Source organism: Schistocerca americana, chromosome 4 (assembly GCF_021461395.2).
Source record: "Schistocerca americana isolate TAMUIC-IGC-003095 chromosome 4, iqSchAmer2.1, whole genome shotgun sequence".
NCBI classification, from domain to species: Eukaryota; Metazoa; Arthropoda; class Insecta; order Orthoptera; family Acrididae; genus Schistocerca; species Schistocerca americana.
Window position 1 is genome coordinate 64,708,481 of NC_060122.1, and position 16,955 is coordinate 64,725,435.

Consider the following 16,955-nt stretch of genomic DNA (forward strand, 5'->3'; position numbering starts at 1 on the left):
CTGTCAATTGTTCCCTTATGCTCCCCCTGAAACTCTGTACAACCTCTGGTTCTTTCAGTTTATCCAGGTCCCATCTCCTTAAATTGCCACCTTTTTGCAGTTTCTTCAGTTTTAATGTACAGTTCATAACCAATAGATTGTGATCATGGTCCACATCTGCCCCTGGAAATGTCTTACAATTTAAAACCTGGTTCCTAAATCTCTGTCTTACCATTATGTAATCTATCTGAAACCTGTCAGTATCTCCAGGCTTCTTCCATGCATACAACCTTCTTTCATGATTCTTGAACCAAGTGTTAGCTATGATTAAGTTGTGCTCTGTGCAAAATTCTATCAGGCGGCTTCCTCTTTCATTTCTTACCCCCAATCCATATTCACCTACTACGTTTCCTTCCCTCCTATTTCCCACTACCGAATTCAAGTCACCCACGACTATTAAATTTTCGTCTTCCTTCACTATCTGAATAATTTCTTTTATTTCATCATACATTTCTTCAATTACTTCGTCATCTGCAGAGCTAGTTGGCATACAAACTTGTACTACTGTAGTAGGCGTGGGCTTCATGTCTATCTTGGCCACAATAATGCGTTCACTATGCTGTTTGTAGTAGCTTATTCGCACTCTTATTTTTTTTATTCATTATTAAACCGACTCCTGCATTACCCCTATTTGATTTTGTATTTATAACCCTGTATTCACCTGACCAGAAGTCTTGTTCCTGCTGCCACCGAACTTCACTAATTCCCACTATATCTAACTTTAACCTATCCATTTCCCTTTTTAAATTTTCTAACCTACCTACCCGATTAAGGGATCTGACATTCCACGCTCTGTTCCGTAGAACGCCAGTTTTCTTTCCCCTGATAACAACGTCCTCTTGAGTAGTCCCTGCCCGGAGATCCAAATGGGGGACTATTTTACCTCCGGAATATTTTACCCAAGAAATGCAGTAAAGCTGCATGCCCTCGGGAAAAATTACAGCCGTAGTTTCCCCTTGCTTTCAGCCGTTCGCAGTACCAGCACAGCAAGGCTGTTTTGGTTAGTGTTACAAGGCCAGATCAGTCAATCATCCAGACTGTTGCCCCTGCAACTACTGAAAAGATCTTTGAATTATTGTGGCAATTTATTGAAAGTGGATGCAGCAGCATACTGCACACCTTTCTGCACAAGAGTCAAGGAAGTATGATCCAAAAGCAGATTGGATTCCTGCGTAGTATTAACTGGGTCAAAGCCAATTCTTGGGAATAAGCTGATATTGTTAACGAGAAATGGCTATAAAGAATATATATATTGAGAGGCCAATGTCAGAATACCCAGACTAATGAACAGGGGTCGACAAGAGGTTCGCAAGCATACACCACTTATTGCCCGAAGTGCCCGTTTCTGAGCCAAAACTGTCCTTTGAGAATGGGAAGAGTTACCGCAAAATATAATACCATACATCATAAGCGAATAAAAATAGGCAAAGTAGACTACTTTTGCTGTCGAGCAATCACTTACTTCAGATACCACTCAAATAGTAAAAATGGCAGCATTACATCTTTGAACAAGATCCAGAACATGGGCTTTCCGTGACAGTTTACTATCTATCTGAACACCTACAGATTTCAGCTTTTCAGTTTCACTAATCATATGCCCATTTCGTGAAATTAAAATATTGGGTTTTGCTGAATTGTGATAGTTGGTTGGTTGGTTGGTTTAGGAGAGGGGGGAGGGACCAAACTGCTAGGTCATCGATCCCTTGTTCCGATTAAAATAATTCCACAAGGCTGGGAGTAAAATAATTGAGACATACAGAACACAGCTGGAAGAAAGGAGAAAACCACAAGAATGACAGAAGGGCAACAAACACTAAAATGGACAAAATCGGACAAGAAAACCACAGAGAGGTGTAAGAAACATGTAGAAGACATCAAAAGAAGAGAGCAGATTACCATGGCTGGCTGACCATGAGAATTAAAAGGAGAAGCCAGTCACTCTGCAACACATTAAAACCTCCACCCTAAAAGCACTAGGGTGGAGGACACAGAGGGACAAAGGACATGCGCTAAAACTTAGATCAAATGATAAAACCCACCCCCACGAATAAAACATAAAACTAAAGCTGCTGTTGAGGCATTGGTGCCCAACACCGAAGGTAGGGTGTTGGTAAAGTTAAAAGTCCGCCGGTGAGTGGCTAAAAGTGGGCAGTCCAGCAAGAGGTGGACGACCGTCATTTGTGAGCCACAGTGTCACCGAGGTGGGACCTCGCAACGGAGGAAGTAACCGTGTGTTAGCCACATACGGCCAATGTGGAGCCGGCAAAGGACAACTGATTTCCTGCGAGAGGCCCGCATGGAAGACTTCCACACATTCGTAGTCTCCTTAATGACATGCAGCTTGTTGTGTGTACCTGTAATGCAACTCCATCTCCCAAAGCCAAAAAACCCTGCAGCGTAAGACAGAACGCAGGACAGTTTTGGAGATGCCCATCTCCAGGAGTGGTTTCCGCGTAGCCTGTTTGACCAGCCTGTTGGCAAGTTCACTGCCTGGGATTCTGATGTGTCCTGAGGTCCACACAAACACCACTGAACAACGGGACACTCCAGGGCATAGATGGACTCCTGAATGGATGCTACCAAAGGATGGCGAGGGAAGCACTGGTCGATTGCTAACAGGTTGCTCAAGGAATCAGTACACAGGAGAAATGACTCGCCAGGGCACGAGTGGATGTGCTCAAGAGCATGAGATGTGGCCACCAACTCTGCAGTGAAAACACTGCAGCCATCTGGCAAAGAGTGCTGTTCAATATGTCCTCCATGACGCAAAGCCTACGTAATGATCAGCCATCGAGCCTTCGGTGTAAACCACTTCATGACCCTGGTACATGTCGAGAATCAAGAGGGAGTGATAGCAGAGAGCTGTAGGGCTAACGGACTCCTTAGGGCCATGTGAAAGCTCCAGAAGAATCTTCGGCCTAGGTGTACACCATGGAGGTGTACCTCGAGGAAAGGTGGTAAGGGGAAGGACTCCAATTCAGACAGAAGGGACCGGACGCAAACCATAATCGTAAGCCCTGACCTGGGGCCGCCAACGCGGTAATACAGACGCACAAGAGAAATATGAATGTGTGCAAAGAAACTGGCGAGCAGTTGTGCACGCCTAATCTTCAATGGAGGGGCTCCGGCCTTCACCAGGACACTGGTCACCAGACTCGTTCTGAAAGCTCCCCAGCGAGGCACCGCATATACCACAGCGAGTGAACTTGCCTGCACAACACACAGTTCTGTAAAATTTGGAATAGATGACAGGTCAAATGCAATAATGGGGACCACATAATTGTTACTGGGAGATGAAGATCGCTCTGGGAATGAAGCTGTAAATCAAGACCAAAATCAGGAATCAAGTCCAGGTTATGGTCTGCACCAAAAGGGCCGGCCATCTGGCGGAAAGTCAGAGGAGGTATGAGATAGTGAAGAATAGGTTTGCGGCACAGAAAGAGGAAGTGGTGCAGCAAAGGTTGGACCCCCCCCCCCCCTTCTAGCCACACATCTACTCACCAAAGAGTGGTGAGCCCCTGAGGGTGGTGTTTTATCCTTCAGTCCCAAGACTGGCCTGATGACACTCTCAATGCTGTGCTACCCTGTGAAAGCCTTTTCATCTTTGTACAACCAAAACAACTACATCCATTTGCACCTGCTTACTACACTCAAGCCTTCATCTCTCTACAGTTTTAGGTGATACCTTGGTGCTTCAGAATATGTTCTATCAACCAATCTCTTTTTTTAGTCAATTTGCATCACAAATTTCTTTTCTTTTCAATTTGATTCAGTACCTTGACATTAGATACTCAATCTACTCATCTAATCATCATGGATTATTTTATAGCACCACATTTTGAAAACTTCTATTATCTTTTTGTCTGCCCTGCCTGTCATCCACTTTTCACTTTCATACAAGGTTGCACTCCACACAGTCAATTTCAGAGATGACTTCCGAAACTTAAATTTGAAATTGCCAAATTTTTCTTCTTCAGAAATGATTTTCTTGCTATTGGTAATATGCATTTCATATCCTCTCTATTACGGCCACCGTCATTTATTTTGTACCCCAAATAACAAAACTCATCTCATTTCCTAATCTAATTCCTTCAGCATCATCTGACTTAATTCACCTAAAATCCATTTTCCTCATTTTATTTTTGTTCATGTTCATCCTAAAACTATTTTCGAAAGGCTACCTGTTCCACTCAACAGCTCTTTCTAGTCCTTTTTTCTCTCTCTGGCAGAATTACAGTGTAATCAGTAAACCACAACGGTTTTCTTTTCCTTGAACTTTCAATTCCCTTTCCAAATTTCTTCTTGGTTTCTTTTAGTGCCTGTTCAATGTACAGACAGAAGAACAGTGCAGATAGGTTACAATGCTGTCCCACTACCTTCTCAACCAGTGCCTCCCTCTCATGTCTTTCAGATCTTAGAACTGCTCTCTGGAAGAAATCGTAGGATCAGTACTGCCTCACACGTTCGTATGTTTCTTCAGAAATCAATCTGATCTTCTCTGAAGTCTTCTGTAAATAATTCATGTCAGCATTTTGCAACCAATTACATTCTTCTTAAATTGTTTTGCCCGTCTCATAAATCTTGCATACCAGGTGGAACAGTTTAAGTCATGTGATTTAAAATTTTGGTTAAGTGACAACCAACAGCTGTTACGTACTTGAGCAAACGCAGTATTAATCATCAGCTGTTTATTATAAACAGTCACAGACCATAATCATAGATCAGATGAAAGCATATTTCATGTTCCTTGCGACTCATGTAACATCGTGACAATGAAAGTCAATGGTAAAGCGCAGCATTTACAATAGTTGCACAGTAACTATGATATTGTGTAATTATTGGAAATGTTGCACTCTACTATTGACTATACACTTCCACTTTGGTAACACTGATGTTACATGAGGTCATAAGGAACCTGAAATATGCTTTAACTTTATCTGTTTTCACTTTGCATCCTGTGATGATGGTCTATAACTGAAGCTGGTACACACATAGGTTCATAATAAACAGCTGGTGGTTAATAACACATTTTCCCCAAGTGCTGCTATACTGTGTTTATCAAGCATCTCAATAATTGAGAGAAAATGTTTTCTTCTCCAGGGGCCTTTTATTGCCTTCAATCATTCTGTGGGTAGTCTTATTCTTCTTACAACATTACTTCTCTCATCTCATATACATCTACTTTCCTTCCCTTAACACTATTTTCAAGTCTGACATATATAAGTCAAATAGTGGAACATCAACTGTGGTGTCACCGCCAGACACCACACTTGCTAGGTGGTAGCCTTTAAACCGGCTGCGGTCCGTTAGTATACGTCGGACCCGCGTGTCGCCACTATCAGTGATTGCAGACTGAGTGCCGCCACACGGCAGGTCTAGAGAGACTTCCTAGCACTCGCCCAGTTGTACAGCCGACTTTGCTAGTGATGGTTCACTGACAAATTACGCTCTCATTTGCCGAGACGACAGTTAGCATAGCCTTCAGCTACGTCATTTACTACAACCTAGCAAAGCGCCATTACCAGTTACTATTGATGCTGTAAACCATGCACTGTCAAGAGCGATGTTCACCAATTATGGATTAAAGTTAATATTCCAGCAGCTACGTACGTTTTTTGTTAGTCTCATTTCCTTGACCTGTTCCAGACCTCACGACAGCCTGCGTGAGCTAAAACGCGTGCCTTTCGGCTTCCTCTCATAGTGGGTTGGCTGTCTTGCCAATCCACAACATCAACAATGTAGGGAAAGACAGACTGCTACTTACCACAAAGGAGACATTTTAAGTTGCAGACAGGCACAGTTAAAAAATGCTTACATAAAGCTTTCGGCCACAGCCTTAATCAGCAAAAGAGAAACACCATTCATACACACAAGCAAGCACATCTCATGCACACTTGACAATCAGCTCCAGCATTCCAGTTAAAGATGCTGGAGGTGGCGGTCATGTGTGTATGAATGGTGTGTGTTTGTCTTTTGTCTTAATTGTGTGTGCCTGCAAACTTAACATGTCTCCTTTACAGTAAGTAGCAATCTATGATACAGAAGTCATTAAGATATCAACTGTACTTCCAGAGCAGTGAAAACAATTTTGCAATAGCAGCAATAAAAATCAAAAACTTAATTATAGCTGCTCTATAGACCTCCCATTCCCCATCAGAAAATTTAGCATAATTTCTGGAGAAAATGGAATGATTCTCAAACAAGGTAAGTTCTATTAGGTCTTTAAACATAGCTGCGCTACAGCAATGGTTCCACGTAAATCAGACTAAGAACAGCCGACCAGTTGCAAAGGATAAAGCAATCTTTACCTAGGTTTCAATAGATATAAATCTATCTTCTTCAGAAGATGCAGTATTATAACAACATGAAGTGATATGTCCTTATCGTTTAGGCAAACATCTGCATAGTTACATTAATCATATAAAATATAGCCCTGACAACAGGGTTTGTCAAACAAATAAAATAGGTACATAGAAGTTGCAGAGCGCCTAGGTCTTTGGTATTCTGTAATGTTTACTTCCTTAGTCTGCCCCCGTCAGCTGAATGGTCAGCGCGACAGAATGTCAATCCTAAGTGCCCGGATTCGATTCCCGGCTGGGTCGGAGATTTTCTCCGCTCAGGGACTGGGTGTTGTGTTGTCCTAATCATCACAATTTCATCCCCATTGATGCGCAAGTTGCCAAAGTGGCGTCAAATAGAAAGACTTGCACCCGGCGAACTACCCGACAGGAGGCCCTTGTCACACGACATTTACATTTTACTTCCTTAGTAAATGTAAAAAGTAGACCACTGTATTGGACTTCATCAGGCCATACAACTTTACTGTTACAGCAAATCTGGATTGACAGAAGCATCTGATACCATGTCACCACCAAGCTTCCACCATTCAACCTAACACAGACCTCAAATTACACTGTCACCACAACCTATAGTCCAAAAACTACTAAAGACACATAAGAAATACTGTCAGTGTTCTGTTCTCTTTCCTTTTGCGTGTTTATGTCGTCACAAGCCACACTGTCATTATGTCATGGGACACACCTGACATCCAGTATCCACAGAATCAATCACCCTATAAATCTTATAACAAGGACCAATCAATCAGAGATGGGCCAAATATTGAGTGATATACTGAAACCCCTATTTTACATTTTTGTGCAGCCCAGTCTTAAAAAAGAAAAAATTGAGGAAAATTCAGAATCGAGGAAAATGCTAAAGCCTCCCAAAATAAGAGCAAAATCACAATTAATTGGCATGTATATGATAAAAAATCACAATCCCCTGCAATACTTCCTATAAAATCTGTCTAGGTGAAAAAAATTAAATGTACTATACAATGTTTGTACTATAATTTGTGGTAACAAATTTCGTCAGTTCTTAAAAAATCACAGATGTGCAACGGCAAGTAAAAACTCATCAAAAAACTGAAATTGGTACCAGGGTACAAGGTAATCGAGCTATTTTCCGACATGCTATGACCACAAATTATACATTCAACACACGCGTTTTTGAGATATCATCCTTCGGGCTCACCCACAAAAAAAGCAAAAATTGATGAATATGTTGAATTAAACCAAAAACATTACAGCAGCTAAGGGGTTAAACAATAAAAATAAATGTGAACATCTTCTCAATGACAAAGTTTGGCACCATCATTGTTTCTGCTTAATGCTTTTCTCATGAGCCGCACTTCATATGCTCACCAGCATTAAATTGTTATTTTAGGCTTGATTAGAGAAACAGAGACATGAAAAAATGCGTTTACTTCCCCAGCTGCCAATACAAGCTTGTTAGAAGTTGGCTCAGTGAATTTCTGTATACTGCCTAAAATGTAAACGTGAAAGAAAGCTCAAGTGCTACAGTTTTGCAACACGCCCTCTATCACTGGTGCCAGTCTTTGCAATCTACAGTGTGTGGTGTGCATGGTCCAAAGTGTATACATGAGTAGTGTACATAGTTGTTGCAACTGTATCATATCAGATTTGAACACAAAAGTCTTTAAAAATGTGCTATTGCAAAACCCTTGTTCTATTTCCATGTCACATCTCTGTGATAGCACATCATCTGCACAAGAAATATATTTGCAGCACTTCACAAAATGTTTTCATGCCTAACTGCACTCCCATTGTTGAAGGACCACTCCCCCTCTTCACATGTCCAGTAGGCAAGCTCATTTTACATGTGTTAGTGTGGTGTGGTGGCTGTACTGGCTATTGGGTGACTTAACAAGGCACCAGCCAAAAACAGCTCACCAGCCAATAAGAGTTCATTAGCCAGAAATGGGTGATGTTTCCTCTATTATAATCAAGCATATTCTTCCACATTCAGTGTTTGAATTTAGAAGGTTGACAATTGATACTGTTGCTGAATACAGCACATCGGAAATACAAAAAGTTGAGACCAAGTTATAAATGGCATAAGAAAAGGTGGTGGCTGAACCTCTTTGTCATATATTGATTAGGTCCAAACACTGTGTCGACTGTCTTGTTTTTCCATTATCACTGCAACCTAGCAGTAGCTGTATCATAATTGCATGGTTAAGCTAAATGTTGGAAGTTGTGGTGGCAACACTGATCATGGATTACATCAGCATTTCCTTTCTCACGTCTTACCTCACCGCAACTGCCTAAAATATTCCCTTAACTCCACCACCATCCGTGGTACAAACCATCTGTCTTTTGCGTCACATCAAATGTCAATAGGAAGAAAACGTTATGAAGCCAAGCAGGACATCAGGTAGGAACTTAGAATTGAGGCAACCTTACTGGGAAGAAATGCAAACTCAAGGAATGTTTAGCATTGATCTTAAGTGTTTTTCACAGGGGAAATGAATTTATGGCATAGAATGACAAAAAACATAAAATTGGAGGGCGTATAATTGAAGTTCCACAGTACACATAAATTCATGTCGTCTATAAAAGTTATACAGAATTCAATGACCGTGAAGCTTGATTATTTAAGATTACTTTCAGAACTATTAAAGAACAGCACGCTCCAAGTGCAGGAATTTTCATCGCGATAGCATAAACTACTTTAATTCTTCACCAATGAGAGATACAAAATTCAGCACTTACAGGTTCTACATAAAGTCTGGGAACACTTCCAATTATTTATTGCACAAGAACTAAACACTGTACAAATGTCATACATACTGCATTTTGAAGAGCCATCCCAGCATGGCAACATCGATTGTGGCAGTCGCTTCCCGTATTCTATCCTGGAGCTCTGCTACATCACATGATAGAGGTGGTAAATACACCAGATCTTTAATGTGTCCCTCATTGAATAGTCTTTACACTACGATTTACAGTTAAATGATGAAAACCCCTACTACCCAAATCCCTAAATGAAGAAAAACAATCCAACTATAGCTGACCCCTCTGCAATACACTTCTATCACCCCTCTCATGCTTAATCTTCTCAAACTGCAATTCTTCAATTTCTACAACTACTCCCAGCCCTCTAAATACACCTCTACTAAAAAAAAAACCTTATTATGTACCTCACGACAAAAAGAATAGCAATTCAGGTCACACCTATCAGTCACACTCTTATCGTGCATGCAACAGAATAACAATAACACCAATGGCTAGTTAACAACACAATATCCTGCAAGGCTAACCTAGATTGCTTTAACCAGAAATCTCTAAACAGATCTCCAAACATTACCCCCACACATAAAGTTCTCCGTTCAATAATCAGGACCTCTTGTTAACTGCATCGATGCACCACACTGGTGACACCGAACACACTGGAAAATTACACCGTACAACTTTAAAACTTTGTGGTGGCACCCATATCCTGCACTATCACAGCCAACAACAAACAAATGTTGAATTCAATGGTTAGATTACACCTAAAAATGAATGACAAACACAAAAATTAATTCAACAAATAAATTTCAAAAGAAAAACTAAAAGCGCCCTCCCCCCCAAAAAAAAAGAAATTGTTATCCAGTAACTACTGAAATTAAATAACCACTTTACATGCAACCAAGAACCTCGAAAATCACCAAAAAACTACATAGGGAAAACTCCACTGCAGCATTACCATCACTTAAAAAAGTAAATAAATAAATAAAAAATAAAATGTTGTTGTTGTGGTCTTCAGTCCTGAGACTGGTTTGATGCGGCACTCGATGCTATTCTATCCTGTGCAAGCTTCTTCATCTCCCAGTACCTACTGCAGTCTACATCCTTCTGAATCTGCTTAATGTATTCATCTCTTGTTCTCCCACTACGATTTTTACCCTCCATGTTGCCCTCCAGTACTAAATTGGTGATCCCTTGATGCCTCCAAACATGTCCTACAAACCAATCCCTTCTTCTAGCCAAGTTGTGCCACAAATTCCTCTTCTCCCCAATTCTATTCAATACCCCCTCATTAGTTATGTGATCTACCCATCTAATCTTCAGAATTCTTCTGTAGCACCACATTTCGAAAGCTTCTATTCTCTTCTTGTTTAAACTATTTATCGTCCACGTTTCACTTCCATACATGGCTACACTCCATACAAATGTTTTCAGAAACGACTTCCTAACACTTAAATCAATACTCGATGTTAACAAATTTCTCTTCTTCAGAAACGCTTTCCTTGCCATTGCCAGTTTACATTTTATATCCTCTCTACTTCAACCACCATCAGTTATTTTGCTCCCCAAATAGCAAAACTCCTTCACAACTTTACGTGTCTCATTTCCTAATCTAATTCCCTCAGCATCACCTTACTTAATTCGACTACATTCCATTATCCTTGTTTTGCTTTTGTTGATGTTCATCTTATACCCTCCTTTCAAGACACTGTCTATTCCGTTCAACTGCTCTTCCAGTCCTCTGCTGTTTCTGACAGAATTACAATGTCATCGGCGAACCTCAAAGTTTTTATTTCTTCTCCATGGATTTTAATACCTACTCCGAACTTTTCTTTTGTTTCCTTTACTGCTTGCTCAATATACAGATTGAATAGCATTGGGGAGATACTACAACCCTGTCTCACTCCCTTCCTAACCACTGCTTCCCTTTCGTGCCCCTCGACTCTTATAACTGCCATCTGGTTACTGTACAAATTGTAAATAGCCTTTCGCTCCCTATATTTTACCCCTGCCACCTTCAGAATTTGAAAGAGAGTATTCCAGTCAACATTGTCAAAAGCTTTTTCTAAGTCTACAAATGCTAGAAACGTAGGTTTGCCTTTCCTTAATCTTTCTTCTAAGATAAGTCGTAGGGTCAGTATTGCCTCACGTGTTCCAACATTTCTACGGAATCCAAACTGATCTTCCCCGAGGTCGGCTTCCACCAGTTTTTCCATTCGTCTGTAAATAATTTGCGTTAGTATTTTGAAGCTGTGATTTATTAAACTGATAGTTCGGTAATTTTCACACCTGTCAACACCTGCTTTCTTTGGGATTGGAATTATTGTATTCTTCTTGAAGTTTGAGGGAATTTTGCCTGTCTCATACATCTTGCTCATCAGATGGTAGAGCTTTGTCAGGACTGGCTCTCCCAAGGCTTTCAGTAGTTCTAATGGAATGTTGTCTACTCCCGGGGCCTTGTTTTGACTTTCAGTACTCTGTCAAACTCTTCACACAGTATCATGTATCCCATTTCATCTTCATAATCTTCCATTTCCATAATATTGTCCTCAAGAACATCGCCCCTGTATAGACCCTCTATATACTCCTTCCACCTTTCTGCTTTCCCTTCTTTGCTTAGAACTGGGTTTCCATCTGAGCTCTTGATATTCATGCAAGTGTTCTCTTTTCTCCAAGGTCTCTTTAATTTTCCTGTAGGCAATATTTATCTTACCCCTAGTGAGATAAGCCTCTACATCCTTACATTTGTCTTCTAGCCATCCCTGCTTAGCCATTTTGCACTTCCTGTCAATCTCATTTTTGAGACATTTGCATTCCTTTTTGCCTGCTTCACTTACTGCATTTTTGTATTTTCTCCTTTCATCAATTAAATTCAGTATCTCTTCTGTTACCCAAGGATTTCTACTGGTCCTCGTCTTCTTACCTACTTGATCCTCTGCTGCCTTCACTATTTCATTCCTCAAAGCTACCCATTCTTCTTCAACTGTATTTCTTTCCCCCATTCCCCATAAAATAAAATCAATAAAAACATTAGCGTGTGTCACTACTTCCTCCAGCATGCCCTTTACAAACACCATCCGTTTCAAAGCCTCAATGATTTCACACGAAACAACATACTTAAGTCTCTGTCAGATCATCTTTATACAGATGGTTGTGGGGCATCGGCTGTTCAATAGAAGATGTCAAATAAAAAGAAAAACCTCCAGCTGTCTGAATTTCCAGTTGTTAGTTTATCTGAGCAACCAATGTCAGCACTATGTTACGTCATTTCAGCCCCGCTGACCTATGGATAACACGAATCCCACCTATGGTCCAGCCAAAACAAGGGTCAGCATTCAGTGATTGTATCTATAGATTTATTCTTAACACAGCGATGACTGAAGGGATCAGCGTTGTATGAAGAAATCTACGGATACCAGTCACTGAATGCTGGCACTTATTTCGGCTGGACCAGAAATGGGATTCCTCCTACATGTCAGTCATTGGGCCTGAAGATGCTGTAATGTAGTGCTGAAGCTGGTTGATCAAATAAAATAAATTGAAATTTAAACAGTGTTTTGATTCGACAAAAAAATGGCTCTGAGCACTATGGGACTTAACATCTTAGGTCATAAGTCCCCTAGAACTTAGAACTGCTTAAACCTAACTAACCTAAGGACATCACACACATCCATGCCCGAGGCAGGATTTGAACCAGCGACCATAGCAGTCCCGCGGTTCCGGACTGCAGCGCCTAGAACCGCACGGCCACCGCAGCCGGCTTTGATTCGACATTCAACACACTTAAGTCATGGGTCAAAGCAGATATGTGGAATTGCAACCTATGATTGATCTGTAATGGCCTTGAAAGAACTAAGAAAAACATACTCAGCAGGAACAGATCATATCCCACACAGAAAACCAAAACTGATTGTGCCTCTTCCTCACCCATATGAAACTGTGCACTATAATCAGGTGTCTTTTCTGTGAGTGTTTAAAATATCCAAGCAAAAACTACTTTCACAGCTAGTGAGAAAGATATAATGATTATCTATCAATCAACTACAAATCCTCTAGTTTTATCAATATACTGGATAAAGTAATGAACAATAAGTTGATAAAGTTCATTATCAAAATTCAACCAAATTAATTCCCAGCAGTGTTTAGGAAGTCAGAATTCTATCCACTGAGTTAATTAAAAGGGCATTTACACAGTTTTGAAAGCAATATACACAAAAAAAGAAAAAACAGTAAATAGCATGCACATTTTAGGACTAATCTAAAGGAATCAACATGATAAATTTTAACACCCTTCACGTTTGTTTCCATCAGGAACAACTTGCTACATAAGCTTATTAACCATTTCCCGGACACATTTTTTGCATCAGAAAAGATTTTTTTTTTTTTTTTTTTTGGTATCGTATTAGAATTGTGGTCAACTGGCTATATTTATTTTTCGATAATTTAATTTTTGTGATTTAGGACCAAAAACTATGCTGGTACACATATCACCACAGCAACTTTGTGAGGTATTAAAACTGTGGTGGTAAATGGATTTCCCACTTCCCCTTTCTGTTTTCTTTTTACCTACTTTATTTAAAAAATAAGTTTACCTACCACAATGTGAAAACAATCCTTGAAACTTTATCACACAATAATGAGCTGATACAGGTCACAATAATGTATATTGCAGAAGTGAAGCAGTGTGTTCCAACAACAATAGTGATCCCTTGACAAACAAAAACTGATCGTTGTAGCAGTTTTCATACACCTGGTGCAGTGTACTAGCACAAGGAGTCAGGCATAAACAGAGGTGGGAAGAAGTATTCCCAAAAGCTTTGGGATACCCCTAAGTTGGTGTAAGTATGTTTCCCAAGGACCACAAATGACAGATTAATTTTGTGGAAAGTATACTTCTCGAGCCCCTTCCAGATACTATTTTGGTGGCATCAATATTTCCGAATAATCATTAAAACACCATTGTTTGGTGGGATATATACTTCCCACAGTCCTGAAGGATATATTTCACTACAAACAGAAACTACAGTTGGTGCAGCGGACTGCCACTAAATGCCAGGGGCGTACAGAAGTGGTACCACACATTAAACACACAAAGCTGACACTCAGTGCACTGGCTGATGGGAGCAGCTGTAAAAGGGAAATGCCTCTGAAGTTGCTCCCATCAGCCACTGCGCCAGAGTGTCAACTTTGTTTGTGCGTACAGTATTCCTTTAAACGCTGTACAGAAAAACATTTAGTAGGAAGTATATCCCCAACAGGCACCAAAATGGTTCATGAGATCCAATAGGAGGAAGGGCAGCACTGGTTGTAAATTTTTAATCTGTTTACTGTAGATTGATTTTAGCTACTGTGTTGCTATTTTCAGTGCAATTATATCCAAGACACGATGACTCATCATAAACAGAATCACACATAGTACTCCCATAGACATCACATATAAGAAACAATGACATTTACAATGAGTCATCATGACTTGGATAAGACTGCAGCGAAGATAGCTAAACAGCAGTGAAATCAACCTGCAATAAGCAGATTAAAAATGTACAACTGATGCTGCCCTTCTTCCTATCTTGCATCTCTAACATTCTCCTAACAAAATTGAGCTCTCAAGCACGACATCATTTACAAGCTTTGCCAAATGTCAAGTCCTTTAGGTGTTCCTTTCGACCATTCAGAGTCAGTATTACATAGGGACCATCTCTTGCATTTTTCGTAGTTAGTATAGGGCATATTCGTCAAATATTTTATGTTATGTAAAACAATTTTTATTAGTTTATCTTGGAGTTTTTATAATGAAATGTGCGTTATATATGTCGCGAACGTAGACATCGGACTACGCTACGGATAAATCTATTGCCACATAAATTTATTTCGCCTTCACATATATTGGCTAAACCATTACTCATGTAGATTACCACGAAGCAATCCAACTCCGACATCAAATGCTGCTACACAGTGTTCTGTTAGCGGAGCAAGATTTCGATGGGAGACAGTTATCATATATCACATGCTATCCAAAAATTGTGACGAAGGCTGACAGTATGACGAAGACTGTTCACGCATACACATTCACAACACAAGAGTAAAAGGAAGCTTTCATTTTAACTCAGCCAGTTTATGTGTCAGAAAGGTGCACACGCTATGAGAATAAAATTGTTCAAGAAGTTATAAGACATAAAATGCATTGCAAATAAAAAGGCTTCTGATAAATTTCTAAGAAAATATCTACAGTAGCCCTATGATATTCAATAACTGAGTTTCTATCATATAGACATGCAAACTCCAGATTGTAATCTACACTGAAACGCATATGATCCAGTGGGTTAATTAAATACACATAATAATATGTAGCTTATATCCCAAACGCAAGCACCCACCTTTTCAGCTACAAATACGATGCTCCAGATGCGCTTGAAGGCAACGTTGTCGTTGTGTATACTTGTTTACCCTACACCTGAGTGAGTAAACAACCTATGAGGATATCGATACCTAAGGCGAGCGAGGATTGCAAAATCTGTGACTTGATCAAAGATTGCCGTGCGTACCGAGGTGCCGTGCCCTTATTAACATCTGCCTTTATTTGTATATATGTTACTGTGAAAGTAAGATGATTGGTAAATCATAGAATTAACTGGTGAAGCCTAAAACTTACCATAACGTTGTGGTAAAAGGCCGAAATTTGCATAGATTTAGAACTTTTACCTAGAGACGTTCCTAAAACTTAGGATGTACCCATGCCAACTGGTAAAACCGTATTTATTAAGAAAAATGAGCTTAGAAATTTATTGAAATGGTTAATATTTATTGTAAATTTATGCATTTTTAACTTTCTTTCATTCCAATGTGAATATAATGAGCAATATTACATATTAGTGAAAAATGTTGTACAATATGTTAACTTGTAACGTTAATTTTCGTTACAACAAGGCTGACTATTGTGGCATTTCGAATTCCATAATATCGAAAACGATTTACACAAGCATTTTTTAAATTCAAAACTTTTTTAAGCATTTGCACTTTTTGAACCCTTATACTTCAACAAAATATTGTTTGGCAACCGCTTCCTATAGACTAATTTCTTCTTTTGCTACTTCTTCGCCGTTGATAAAATTTTCCTTACACAATGTTAATTGGTTCCTCGTGTACAATGACTTCAGTTAATCAGCTTTGGTACCAAGTTGATGAAATTCATCACCCTGAATATTTATCACTACAGCTATTATAGATTTTGCAATAATTTTTGCCCTGTCTACATCCGGTGCTTTAATTCTCACATTCTGTCCAAATGAAACTTTTGGCATTTTGTTACATGAGGTTGCTTTCATTTTCTTTGCCTGCAATTGAAGACCTTCTTTGGCAGCTTCTCGGATCCGCTTCACTTTATTAACACCATTGGAAGTTGTCAGCGTCTCGTCACAACCATCAGCTGGTGCCGGTGTGTAGTTGTTAACTGTCATCAAATTCTGTGTCTCTGGTACTTCCTCACCTGCTGCAGCTGCACTTTTTACCTCTGTCCCTTCTGTTCCAGTACTTGATTCACTGGCATCAATTCATAGCCCATCATTTTCAATTTCCTGTGAGTCAGTGGAAGTTGTGTTTGACACTGTTTCCGAGTCTTCTTTTATTAAATCACATGGAACAACTGAGGTTGCAATGCCTATTTTCATTGGAACCCCAAACATGGCTTCATATGATGAACATCTGATCCTTTCATGCCGGCCGTGGTGGTCTAGCGGTTCTAGGCGCTCAGTCTGGAACCGTGCGACTGCTACGGTCGCAGGTTCGAATCCTGCCTCGGGCATGGACGTGTGTGATGTCCTTAGG

At 40.0% G+C, this 16,955-nt stretch overlaps 1 protein-coding gene across 1 annotated transcript in view; it reads right to left on the minus strand.

Annotated features, from left to right (window-relative positions):
- LOC124612804 (ribosome biogenesis protein SLX9 homolog) overlaps positions 1-15,654 on the minus strand; it is a 90,714-nt gene extending 75,060 nt beyond the window's left edge. Inside the window, exon 1 of the mRNA XM_047141221.1 lies at positions 15,509-15,654. The gene's annotated coding sequence lies outside the window, so the exon portion shown is untranslated. The remainder of the gene's footprint in view (positions 1-15,508) is intronic.
- Between the last annotated feature and the right edge of the window lie 1,301 nt (positions 15,655-16,955).